At 35.1% G+C, this 14,839-nt stretch overlaps 1 pseudogene; it reads left to right on the forward strand.

Moving 5' to 3' along the window:
* Positions 1 to 1,502: 1,502 nt before the first annotated feature.
* On the forward strand, positions 1,503 to 4,393 carry LOC139824491 (putative RNA-binding protein EEED8.10; annotated as a pseudogene).
* Positions 4,394 to 14,839: the final 10,446 nt, after the last annotated feature.

The following is a 14,839-nucleotide window of genomic DNA, read 5'->3' on the forward strand; positions in this document are numbered from 1 at the left end:
AGAGAGAGAGAGACAGACAGACAGACACGGCGTACGCAGCGTCAATCGCTATTATTATTTAAAAGCACTATTAACAGTGCTTTTAATAGTGCTTTTAAGTGATTAATTACTATAGCCAATGAATCACTTACGGTATTTAATTTCTATAAGGGAAGCTTGTGTTAAATTTATAGTAGAAATAGGCTTAAGCTCGTGAAATTTAAACACGCTTTTGCAGTCTCGTCAAATTTAATCGAATTAGATAAAGTTATAGAAAAGTGGTCTGTCGAAAGAAATATCAACGTAGACGAACAAAACGTTACGTTTCAAAGTCAGACGTTAAATTTTGGACAAAAACGCACGCGTATAATTTCTATCGTACATATCGCGCGCGTATATACATTCGTCAAGCGACGAACCGTTTTTATACAAAACGCACAAGTCTGTCGAAAGAAATTTCAATTTCGACAAAGTACTCGCCAATTTTACTACGAAACAGTCGCATGTTTTACATCGCGCGGACAAAAGTGTGCGCGCCCACACTTTTATTTACATCGCGTACCGCAGATCGCGCACGTAGTTGCGCGAGGCAACTTGATTTATTTCAACTTAATTTCCAAGTACGCGTCGAAAGAACGTTCGCGTACGACAACATTTATAAATTTTTCAAGACCAACGTTATTATAACGTTGCGATTAATTTGATCGTATTTTTACTCGTAACAAATCATATATATTCGGTGTTTTTCCACGGTAACTTTATTATTATATTATTATTTGTATTCATTCGACAAGTTTGCATAAGAATTTATCAGTCTTCCGCCGAGACTCCATAGACGCGGGAAAACACGCCGCATGCGGCAGAGCGTGCGCGTTGACCAATCACAAATTTTCAATTCGCCGCAGGCGATTCGCGGCAGCCTTACGATTGGTCCACGCACCACTCTGTCGCACGCGGCGTTTCCCCTCGTTTACGGGAAGATATCTAAAGGCCAATCGCGCGCACACAAACGTGCGTAGCTCGTAGCATTAGCGTAACGTAAGACCGCTAAACCAATGAGCATCCGGCATAAAGTCGCCGTATTGATTCGACGTAACATGCTCGTCGGTCGAGCGGTCTTACACGCCTACGCTTATGCAGCCTATGCCACGCGTTTGTTGCGCGACTGCCTTAAGGAGGGTGGGGGACCCACGAGGATTGAATTTTATACTTTGCGCGTAACACGTGACCACGTTCGGAATCTCGTGCGACTCGGTGCGCGAAGAAGCATATAGAAGCGAATAAAATCATCCTGCATCCAAGTGAAGAAACAAGGCTTTTGGCGAGATAGAAATATTATATCACCAACACGATGGACGATAATTCGAAATTGGATTGTGCCGAAAGCGTAACGGTATCGGACGATAAGCTGCCTGTGATTACGTTTGCATCAATATATTTATATTCGTTTTGCGCATCTCGAACGAAAACTTGACGGCTGAATCACGTGTCTGTCTTCTACTCTACTGTGTCTCATCTCTCTGATGTCCTTTCGCTCAGATTGCCTACGTTCGGAAATGATTGACGGCGTACCGATACGAAAATTATTCGTCAGCAATTTGGCTCGGGAGGTTTGTATCTCTCGTCTTTGTTTCTCTCAATTTTTATGCCACAAATCTCATATATATATATATATAATTCCATTACATTTGTCCGGCGACTATCCGGCGCGTCCATCTCTCTGTTTGTCTGACAAACATTATTTATTCCAGACAAATAAGAACCATTTACGCACGTGCTTTTCGACGTACGGACACGTCCACGCTTGCCGTTTGTTTACCGAAATCAAGGGCTAAATAACTGTGCGTTCGTCACGTTTACCAAAGCGGCAGATGCAGCGACGTAAGTTTCAATTTAGGAGGCTACGGCTATATACGCTACTCGAATTACTGACCGCAACGAGATACGGTTGTTCGTAAGCCCAATTGTTTGTCGCAGAGCGATGCGAGACGGGAGTATAACGTTGCACGACAGACATTTAACGGTGAGGCCCGCATATTCTTGGTATCAACCGGACAGTACGGAGCAGACATTCATGTACGCGATGGGAAATGGGGACTCGATCGAAACTGGCAAAACAAACCTCAGCACGGAACAATACGTTCACAATTATCATCTGCCGAACGACACCGAAAATGTATCAATCCATATGCTGAATGACCATTGCTTGAAACATATCTTCCAGTTTTTGCCAATCGTAGACAGAGTCCGCATAAAGATAGACGAGTATAATACACAGATCTTATTCAAACGCATGGTGCGTCGAACATTTTTTTACATATCGCGACTTCGTACATTATCCCCCTACTATATTAATTTACAGTTTGCAAGCGCTGGAGACACGTAATCAAACATTCGTGGCATACCACCAAGACGTTGGATCTCTCGCCATCTACGTGGGGTATCGCGTACACCCATACCATCCCTACGGTTGTACTTCGCAAAATATTGCTCAAATGTGGCAAATTCTTAACGCGAATAGACCTAAGTGACCCGAATAATTCTCTGACCGAAGACTGCACGTTGACCGTTATCGGGCAACTTTGTCCTAATCTAAGGAATATCGACGTTACCGCGCTTACAGTTTCCGCGTCGGATATACGTGCGTTAGTAAAACGTTGCAGAAACATAACCGAGCTTCGTTTAGGATCACTTACGTCCAAATGCGACAGCGAGTTGAAGCGTCTGTTTGCGCTCAATGAAAAGTTTCAATATCTCGCGATAACGGGAAACAGCATTTCGGGCAAATGCTTGTCGCGCTTGCCAGCGCAAACTATGCGTACAATTATATTGGACCGTTGCTACAGTCTTGGGAACACTCACCTTTCAACGGTAAAAATATAGATTGTTGTTCACTCTTTTCACTTTTAACTTTTCGATCGGTGATACACATTCGTGATATTGTCACGTCGTCTCTGATGTTACAGGCACTGAAGAATCTCGAAAATTTGAAACATCTAGCGATAAGGAAATGTCACCGTATAGCTGAAGGCACGTTTCAAGTTGTCGGTCAGCATTGCAAATGTCTCACAACATTGGAGCTCAACGGTGACTTTCCTTTCGCACAAACGACGGATATGTCGCATTTGAATCACCTTGTCGATCTGCAAGTTTTAAAAATCACGCACAATCCTAAGGTATCGGACCATTTCCTCATCGATTTGGTACAACATTGTCAGCAGCTTACCAACGTAGACATTACGGGTAAATTACAAGTGTGTGTGCGTGTGCGTGTGCGTGTGCGTGTGCGTGTGCGTGTGCGTGTGCGTGTGCGTGTGCGTGTGCGTGTGCGTGTGCGTGTGCGTGTGCGTGTGCGTGTGCGTGTGTGCGTGTGCGTGTGCGTGTGCGTGTGCGTGTGCGTGTGCGTGTGCGTGTGCGTGTGCGTGTGCGTGTGCGTGCGTGCGTGTGCGTGTGCGTGTGCGTGCGTGTGCGTGTGCGTGTGCGTGTGCGCGTGTGCGTGCGTGCGTGCGTGCGTGCGTGCGTGCGTGCGTGCGTGCGTGCGTGGCGTGCGTGCTGTGTGTGTGTGTGTGTGTGTGTGTGTGTGTGTGTGTGTGTGTGTGTGTGTGTGTGTATACATATATATGTATATTTGCCACTTTCATTATCCTATTTTAAAATTATTCTTTTATATCCAACAGGTTGCTACTACGTGACCGATGTCGGATTAACGGCTATCGCCTCGTTGGTAAGACTCGAGAAATTAGTCGTCAGTTATACGCGTCTACTTACCGACGATGGCTTGGAAAACGTGCGTGGCTTAAAAGAATTTGAGTGCCGAAGATGTCTATTTAGCGATCGGGCCATTACAACGCTCATCCGATCCTCGCCTGAATTACAATTGTTGGATCTCTTTGGATGTAGGAATATTACGGACTCCACTCTTGAGGTTGCCAAAGACGTTTGTAGCGGTCGAACCAACAACGTGACGTTGAAGATGATCTGTGGAGCAACGAGAATTCTCGCCAACAAAGTTCAAATAGGTCGAGAGAAAGTGCCTACGCTGTTGAACTTGTATTCATTTTCTTTTTGAGATAATTTTATAGGGTAGACGCTATTAGAATAAGATTTTTTGATTCGTCCAACGGGCGTTATGTTTGTTATGCGCGGAGTGTGTTTTATTTGTTACGGTATTGCGATCTTTTCTTTCTTTTTTTTTATTTTATTTATTATAAATTTATATTTTAATTTTTGTTCCCACCGATACGCCGGCATGATTGAGAACAAAAGCGAGACACGCCGTCGAATTTAGCACAAAATGTACAAATAACACGTTAAGCGACGTTCCATTAGTTTTTTCGACGCGCAGAGATATCAAATATTTCTGAATTTTATATTCGTTTGTTTTCTCTCTCCTCCGCCCCCTTGTTTCTGTCTCTCTTTTGCTTCCTCATAGAGGAAGCTTTGTTTTCGTAAATTCGTATATTAACTTTTGATTGCGTATTAATCTTGGGTTTAATCAACCAAATTTAAATTAATTATATATGAAATAGGGGTAGAAAAAACTAAAGAAAAGATTGGTTTTATAGTTTTTGACGTTAATATCTTCAGATTGTTGTAAAAAACGTCAAAATATTGCCCAAAAAAAAATGTCTGTATGTATGTATGTATGTGCACAATTTACTAAAAAATCCATAACTTCAAAACTAATCAACCGAATTTAAATTTTAAATATATGAAATAGGGGTAGAAAAGACTGAGTAATTTAATAGAATTATTAAAAATAGTTAATATTACAGGGGTTACCCATTTCTTTTAAAAAAATGTTTTGGCACGTACATTTTTTTAAAAGAAATCGGTAACCCCCTTAATATTAACAATTTTTAATAATTCTATTAAATTACTCAGTCTTTTCTACCCCTATTTCATATATTTAAAATTTAAATTCGGTTGATTAGTTTTGAAGTTATGGATTTTTTAGTAAATTGTGCACATACATACATACAGACATTTTTTTCCCCTTAGAAAGAGATGGGTGAATTATTAAAAATAGTTAATATTACAGGGGTTACCCATTTCTTTTAAAAAAATGTTTTGGCACATACATTTTTTTACGAATAGTTCAAGAATGTATAAAAAACATACATACATACATACATACATACAGACATTCTATTTAAGCTGATTAACTTGAAACTTCGTGACATTTATGAGTATATGTTTTATGAGTATGTGTTTTCATGGATTCGTTAATATCTTTTAGGCTTGATGAGATAATTTTTATCAAAAATTTTTATCAAAAGTATATGTTATCAAAAATATATGAATAAGAAAGAATTTTTTATCAAAAGTATATGAATAAGTAACATATACTTTTATGGATTTGTTAAGAAATTTTGGATTTGTTTTAGAAATTCAACCCCTAAATGGGTTCTCCCATTTTTTATATTGTGATTTTTAATAAATTTTGTGTGTGTGTGTGTGTGTGTGTGTGTGTGTGTGTGTATGTGTGTGTGTGTGTATATATATATACACACATATATATATATATATATATATATATATATATATATATATATATACACACACAGTATATTATTTGACAGCATTAGTGAAGAGTATTTTAAGATTATTTTGTAAAAGAACTATTCATAGACCATAATTTTTTCTTGAAAATCGTGTTTATGAAAAAGTTTACAATAAAGTTAAAAATATTATGTAAATATAGCTACATATTATGTAAATATAGCTACATACTAAATCGATCGATAATAATCCGTGCGCGATTCGCGGTGACGTCATGCACGTTGAACGTAGTATTTTGTATTCATATCGTATATTTTTGTCAACCAAGCCAGATAAAGAAAAATTAGTATGGACTATGTTGGTATGATGACATGGCTGTCATATAAGTGTAGTGTACTACGTTCAACGTGCATGACGTCACCGCGAATCGCGCACGGATTATTATCGATCGATTTAGTATGTAGCTATATTTACATAATATGTTAAAAAAGACTGTATAAACTGATAATTTCACAATCTCATTTTAGTAATCTTCTGTGATATATCTTTTTTAAAGATATATTTAACGTTATATTTAACGTATATATTTAACGTTCTCGAAATGGAAGATTTTAAAAGTATTGAAGAATATAAGAAAAGTAATAATTAATAATCTTTTATCTATCTTATATATATAAATGTAGATGTCCTGACTAATATTCTTTAAATTATTTAGTTTTGGATGATGATATGGACGATAAACTCATTGAAGTCCAAATTAAATACGAAGAAACTGTAACGTGGATGAAATTGGTCATTGATGAATTACTTCTGAAAATCGTCATCAAAGAAGAAGCAAAAAAACGAAAGCTTTTAAAAAATAATATTGAGTTAAAAAAAGCAAGAAAAACATAATAAATTAAACTTATATACCGGATTTCAAAGTATGGCGTTTTCAATGTTTTTGCATATCTCTTTTGCTGCAACAGCATTTATATATATAAAAGATGTATCCCCAATTTATTAATATCCCGAAATTTATTAATACAACTTCAATGCATGTATTTATATGTGAGATTATACATAATATTTTTAACTTTATTGTAAACTTTTTCATAAACACGATTTTCAAGAAAAAATTATGGTCTATGAATAGTTCTTTTACAAAATAATCTTAAAATACTCTTCACTAATGCTGTCAAATAATATACTGTGTGTGTATATATATATATATATATATATATGTGTGTATATATATATATACACACACACACACACACATACACACACACACACACACACACACAAAATTTATTAAAAATTACAATATAAAAAAGTGAGAGTAGACGTAATAGAGCTATTTTCGAAATTTTGGATGAATTTGAAAAAAGATAAAAGGAAAGCAGTAGAAAGACAAAAGTTATTAGTCATTCGGACAAGTGCAGTGAAAATAGAGTGAAAGAAATGTATAGATAGAAATGTCGCGTGATTACGTGAAATATGGAATATATAAATAATAAATTAGTAGTATGTAAATATATTTGAAAAAACTCTATATGCTAATACTTATAAATTATTAAGTTTGATAATTTTTATTATAAGTAGAACAAATCAAGCTAAAACAATGCTACACGTTATGAAACGATGAAATTTAGTGCAAACTATTTATTTTTAAAAAACATTCATTTTTAAAAAAAAAACTCTATATGCTAATACTTATAAATTATTAAGTTTGATAATTTTTATTATAACTAGAACAAATCTAGCTAACAATGCTACACGTTATGAAACGATGAAATTTAGTGCAAACTATTTATTTTTAAAAAACATTCATTTTTTAAAAATAAATAGTTTGCACGAAAGTTTTTTCTCTTCCTCGGCTGTTTCCTCTTCCGCGGCTATTTCCTTTTCCGCGGCTATTTCCTCTTCCGCGTCCGCTAAATCGTTTTCGACCGGCTCTTTGCCATCTTTTCGCTGTAACATTATTACTTTCAGATGAATTCCGCACCGCGCGTCTTCCGTCGTCCACGATTGTGCGGCGCGAGCGGCAACGCGGGCTCGCGCGGCGAGAGGATTCGACTCGCGCCCGCTACGCGGCGCATCGCCGGTATATTTTCGCATTATTAAGATTCAACATCGACCTCTATATCTAGGGCAGCTCGGCATCTCCGATATTTCACTTACCGATTAGCGACATCATCCTTTGGTTTACCCTGGCGTTTTTTAGGGAATTTTGAGATTGCTCGCTCGCGATAAACACCTAACCTCCATTGGTTTTTTAAGTGAAAAATCGAGGTTATGTGCATCGCGAGCGAGCAATCTCAAAATTTCATAAAAAACGCCAGGGTAAACCAAAGGATGATGCCGCCAATCGTTTATAAATCAAGAGACACGGTAGTGTCTCGCGCCAAGTACACGCGGAGCGAGACCGACCGTGACTCTTTTACGCGACGCGACGGGTTGCGAGTACCTGAGATGTTGAGATCTCGATAACGAGTGAACGGATCAAGTTCTAAGTAGGCTTGATCGATAGCTTGGGGTCCAATTAGGGGGGGGTTTCTCTTATAATATTCCGCTACGTGCCCTACGAGCGGAGATATTGCGACGCAAAGTCCAAATATGAAAATTTATTTTTAAGTTCTTTTACAAAATAATCTTAAAATACTCTTCACTAATGCTGTCAAATAATATACTGTGTGTGTATATATATATATATATATATATATATATATATATATATATATATATGTGTATATATATATATATACACACACACACACACACATACACACACACACACACACACACACAAAATTTATTAAAAATTACAATATAAAAAAGTGAGAGTAGACGTAATAGAGCTATTTTCGAAATTTTGGATGAATTTGAAAAAAGATAAAAGGAAAGCAGTAGAAAGACAAAAGTTATTAGTCATTCGGACAAGTGCAGTGAAAATAGAGTGAAAGAAATGTATAGATAGAAATGTCGCGTGATTACGTGAAATATGGAATATATAAATAATAATAGTAGTATGTAAATATATTTGAAAAAACTCTATATGCTAATACTTATAAATTATTAAGTTTGATAATTTTTATTATAAGTAGAACAAATCAAGCTAAAACAATGCTACACGTTATGAAATGATGAAATTTAGTGCAAACTATTTATTTTTAAAAAACATTCATTTTTAAAAAAAAACTCTATATGCTAATACTTATAAATTATTAAGTTTGATAATTTTTATTATAACTAGAACAAATCTAGCTAACAATGCTACACGTTATGAAACGATGAAATTTAGTGCAAACTATTTATTTTTAAAAAACATTCATTTTTTAAAAATAAATAGTTTGCACGAAAGTTTTTCCTCTTCCTCGGCTGTTTCCTCTTCCGCGGCTATTTCCTCTTCTGCGGCTATTTCCTCTTCCGCGTCCGCTAAATCGTTTTCGACCGGCTCTTTGCCATCTTTTCGCTGTAACATAAACATAAATTTAATGTAGAAGTATTAACCTTACTTGTTGAAATATTAAATAGACAGACTATATACCAAGTACGAGCGTAACGAGACCGGCCGTAACTCTTTTACGCGAGGCGACGAATTCCGAGTACCCAGGATTTTGAATTTTCAATTAATGGTTGAACGGGTATGCATTATTTAATTGATTAATTGATTGTACTTACGTAATGTTCCTAGTGGCACCATTCTTGTTGTTGCCGTTGTTGTTGATGTTGCTTGTGCCGATGATGATGATGCCGTTGTTGTCGGTGCTTTCTATGCCGCTGCTGGTGAAAGTAGCGATGACAGCGATGTCGGTGGCGTCGAGGACGGCGTCGGCGTCGACGGCGTTTGTGGCGGCGGCGGCGGTGGCAGCGGCGGCGGCGGCGGAGGCAGAGGCGGCGACGGTGGCGGCGGCGGCGGTGGTGGCGGAGGCGGGGGAGGCGGTGGCGGGGGCGGTTGAGTTGCTAGAGCGAGTCTCCGCCGCAATTTAACAATCTCAGCCTCCATTTGAATTAATTTCGCTGATATATTGACATTATCAACCTATAATGTGAAAAACGTTAAATATATCTTCTTAAATGTTATATAAATGTATACTTACATTCATTATATTGAAGTCAATTCGCTGATTGAGAGATGCGGATACTTGTATTGACAGGCCACTTCCTCTTTATGTTTTTCGCGAGATTATATATGTTTTTGTTTTCTACGATTTCTTGCAACATGCACAACTTCTCTTATTATAAAATCGATAATAGGTATTATCATATACGGTTATCGAACTAGAATTATCGACTGCAATTATTTATGGTATTATCACGATCTATTTGGTTAATGGTTGTGGATGCGTAAATAAAACGATCGTGCGTTCAAAAAGAAAATAATACAGGAAAAAAGAGAAGCAGATCAGTAAGTATTTTGATTTGGTAAGAATAACGAATAAAAATCTTAAACGGTTCTAATGATTAAAAGTTGAACGTATGAATAAGAGGTATAAAGCCGTAATAAAGTGTTCTCATTTCAGTTTCTTTGTGTGTGTGTGTGTGTGTGTGTGTGTGTGTGTGTGTGTGTGTGTGTGTGTGTGTGTGTGTGTGTGTGTGTGTGTGTGTGTGTGTGTGTGTGTGTGTGTGTGTGATGTTATGATGTCTCAACATAATTTTAATTCTTCCGCTGGGTAATTTTTTAGTCGATTCTTATGAATCAAGCTTGAAATCGATGTCTACGTGTACTAGGTTGCCGATGACGAGTTCGAGATAGTGCGTTCAGTAGTTTTCGGTGTCTAGGTATGTTAATACTTTGAATTCGATCTCTACGTATAACAGGATACCGATGATGATGTCTACATAGTGTGGTTCATAGTTTTTGGTGTATAGGTGTAACAATAAGTCGAAATCAGTGTCTAGGTGTATTAATAACTTTGATTCCAAATGTAGGACACATAGACATCAAATTCAAAGTCTCTCGAACTCGTCCTCGGCATCATGGGACAACTAAACATCGAATTAAACGTATACACATACATTCAACGTATATACATATATATATATATATATATATATATATATGTATATATATGTATTCAAAGAGATTAATTCTAATATTTAAAGTATGAAAAAGGTTTATATTTAAGTAAATCATTATGATAACCAGGAAGAAAAGAGTTTTGGATCGGATTTTAAATAATTAACAATAAACATAGTCATTAATGTAATTTTAGTATTTATTCTTCCTTTTAACTTTTAGATATATAAAAAATATTAAATATTTATGTTTTTAATAGGATTTCTTGTTGTGGCTTGTAACCGTGTGTTTGGGATATACAACCGTGTTTGTATGCCTTAAGGTATGTAATATATATTGGAATATGTTTTTAGTATAATTATAGCTAGATATGAGAACAATTGAAATGTAAAATTAAAGATTTTTATACATTTGACCATATAAATGAGAACGATTATAACATTATATTAAAGAAGTTTATCTAAAACTTGAATTCTATGATAAATGTTAAAATTGCAATATCTTTTAATTTAAAAACTCATACATCTTTATAACAATATACATATATATTTGTTTTAGGTTATTCTCATAGTGCCCTGCAGAGGTAAGTCTCTGTTTCTTTATTTCTTTGTAATTCTCTCAATATTTTCCTTTGTTCTTCTGTCTGTACTTATTTTTATAATATTTTTTGTAATATTTCTTTTTTTCTCTTTTCCTCTCTCTTTCTATTTCAATTACTCTTAGATATATTAAAAGGCTGCTCTGCGCGTATAAAAATCGGCTGCCTAACGCGATCAGAGAGCTGCTCTGCGCATATTAAAATCGGCTGCCTTGCGCCGTTAGAAAACTGCTCTGCGCCAATAAAAATTGGCTGCTTTGCCGCCCTTAAAAGGCTGCTCTGCGCCTCTAAAAAATCGGCTGCCTTGCGCCGTTAGAAGGCTGCTCTGCGCGAATAAAAATTGGCTGCTTTGCGCCCTTAAAAGGCTGCTCTGCGCCTCTAAAAATCGGCTGCTTTGCGCCCTCAAAAAGATTCACTGCGCTTATAAAAATCAACAGCCTTGCATCATTAGAGGGCGGCTTTGCGCCATTAGAAGGCTGCTCTGCGCGTATAAAAATCGGATGCTTTGCGCCATCAGAGAGCTGCACTGCGCCTATAAAAATCAGCAGCCTTGCGCCATTAGAGGGCTGCTTTGCGCCCTTAAAGAGTTACTCTAGGCATATAAAAATTGACTGCTTTGCGCCGTTAAAAAATTGTACGAGGCTTACAAAAATCAATAATTGTGCGCTGTTAAAAAACTGTTGTACGCCTATAAAAATTGATTATATTTAAAATAAACATCAATTGCTGTAGTAGGAAATAAATACTATTTCAAAAAATGTCAATAAAGATTCAAAATATTATTTTAAAGTCTGCAGACAAAGATTTAATTACGCGAGGTGAATGGCTAACGGACGTGCATATAGATCATTTCCATCGACTTGTACAAAATTGTTCCGATTACAGACCAGTAGAAACATGGCGAATACAATTGCCTGATACAATTCAACCTGTATCAGAAGACAAAAAACACATTCAAATATTATATAGTTCAACACGTCATTGGGTATGTAGTTATTATGATCGAAAAAATATATTTATATACGATTCTTTAAATAATAAAACATTGAATAAAGATTATGAGAAATTCTTGAAAAAATTATATCCAAAATATGACTTTGAGAAAAATTATGTCAAATTTCCTAATGTACAATGTCAACCGAAAAGTGATGATTGTGGTGTTTTTGCGATAGCTTTTTTTGCGACTTCATTGTTGTACAATATTAAACCTGACAAAGTAAGGTATGAATATAAATTAATGCGCTCACATTTGATACAAATTTTAGAAAATAATGTTATTAAACATTTCCCTAAAGAAGTGATTGCTAAACGTAAAAAAAAATATTTGGAAAGTAATTACGCCATAAAACGTCGTGCAGAGGAACAGGATTTACAAAATCATCCTATAGAGCAGCAACGAAGCAAACAGATTTTATCAAATAATCTTGCTCAAGATTCACAGTGTGATATTCTTGAAAATAGCGCAAAAAAATATCGTGCAGAACAACAAGATTTAGAAAATAGCAAAACAAAGCGATCAAAACAGAATTCAGCAAATAATGTTATTTCAAAGCCTGTAGAAAAAAACATAATTACTCGAGGTAAATGGCTTACGGACCATATACAAAAAAATATGAGACAAAAACGTGATTGTTCTTTGAACAATGAGAAAGACATAATAGAGAGTGATATTAATGATATTAGGAAATATGAATTTGAAAATAAGATTGCAAATGCAGAGAAAATACAGGAGTTAAATCAAGAAAGAAAGAGAATAAGAAATGCTGAACGAATGAAAAAACTACGACAAGATCCTTCGTATATTAAACGAGAAAAAGAAAAGAATGTGCAAAGAATTAAAAAAATGCGAAAAAAAGGAATATACAAGGAAGTCGAAAGACAAAAGAACAAACAACGAATAATACAAATACGACAAAATCTAGTGTATAAAGAAGCAGAAAAGAAAAAAAATATACAAAGAATAAAAATTAAAAGAAAGGATACAGATTACTGGATAAACGAACAAATTAAAAACAGAAAGAGAATTATTATTTTACGTGAAGATTTCAACTTTATCGCACAACAAAGAAAACGCGACATTGAATACAAGAGATCATTAAGACTTGATGATTTTTTTAGATATCGAGAAAACTACAGCAATTCTATTCATAAAAAGATTAGGATTGGCATAAAAGGTAATGAATATTATCATAATGTATTGATAATGAATTTTTTGGAAAACAGGAAATTTGGTCCAGATGTAGTATGTTTGTGTTGTGAAAATTTGTTTTTCTTAAAATCAGTAGAACTTTTTAATATTAATAAAATAAGAAATAAATTTAGTGAGACAAAAATGGATATTAATGAATTTATTAACAAAATTGTTAATAACTCATCTGAATACGTTTGTTTGACATGTAAAAGATATATTACATTAGGAGAAGTTCCAAGAACAACAGCAAATACAGATTTAAAATTTCCAAATGTGCCAAAAGTTGTAACTAGTTTGACAGCACTTGAAGAACGAATGGTATCTCCGTATATTCCGTTTATGCAAATTAAAGCATTACAACCATATGCTATTAACCCTCAATTATCATTAAAGGGAAGTATTGTTAATGTGCCAGTTGAAATTAATGAAATGGTTAATGTTTTACCTAGAACTTTTGATGAAATGTCAACTATTCAAATAAAGCTAAAAAGGCACGTAGAGCACAAGTCTGATTACATGTACGAAACTATTAAACCAGCTAAAATTTGTGAGGCTTTGGAATACTTACAACAAACGCATTTGTATCGAAAAAATAATGTAAACATTGATGAGAATTTCTTCAAGAAATATAACAAAAACCTAACTGCAGAATTGGAATTTATTGTCGATAAAAATGATAAAAACGAAAGATACAATAATATAAAAAAGCATGATTTAGAAAATCCGGAAAATAAATCCGATTCAGAAGAATCCGAATATTTCGAACCAAAAGACGAAGTTTTTATTGTCGATAGGAACAAAGAAATTTCGACAAATATTCAAATTATAGCTCCGGGACAAGATAAATGTCCAATACCTTGGCATTTAACCGAAAATATTGATGAATTGTGTTTTCCAAGAATATTTGGAGGAGAAATTCTAGACAAAAAGAAAAAATTAACGTACTCACAAAGAATCAAATTTGAAGCAAGGCACAAAGATAGAAGATCGTGTCAACCTACACGAATTTTATTTATGGCGAAACAAAAATTAGAAAAGTCAGTAATGTCCAACATAAATATTTGTCTAAGGAGAGTGAAGAGAAACAATAACCTAACTGCTGGAGAAATTAAAGACTCGAATTTTTTAAATGATTCTATCCGTTACAATGATGGATACAAATTTTTGAAACAAGTACGTTCGTCACCTTCGTACTGGGAAAACAAGAAAAAACATTTACTTAGTATGATTAGACAATGTGGTATTCCCTCATTGTTCCTTACGTGTTCTGCATGTGAACATAAAAACCCTAATTTATTGAAAATTTTGTACAAAATCCGAGAAAATAAAAACATCAGTACATATGAGGCAATACACTTGGACATGGCAGAGAAAACAAAATTAATAAGAGAAGATCCTGTAACGTGTGTCAGATATATCGAAGAAAGATTTAATTTGATTATGTCTATATTACAAAATGAATACGGCCCATTTGGAGAAAACTATGTAGTTGACCATTTTCAGAGACGAGAATTTCAAGCCAGAGGTACAGTTCATACACATAATCTTTTATATTGCAAAAATGCAC

This window comes from Temnothorax longispinosus, unplaced genomic scaffold (assembly GCF_030848805.1).
Source record: "Temnothorax longispinosus isolate EJ_2023e unplaced genomic scaffold, Tlon_JGU_v1 HiC_scaffold_40, whole genome shotgun sequence".
Lineage (NCBI taxonomy): Eukaryota > Metazoa > Arthropoda > Insecta > Hymenoptera > Formicidae > Temnothorax > Temnothorax longispinosus.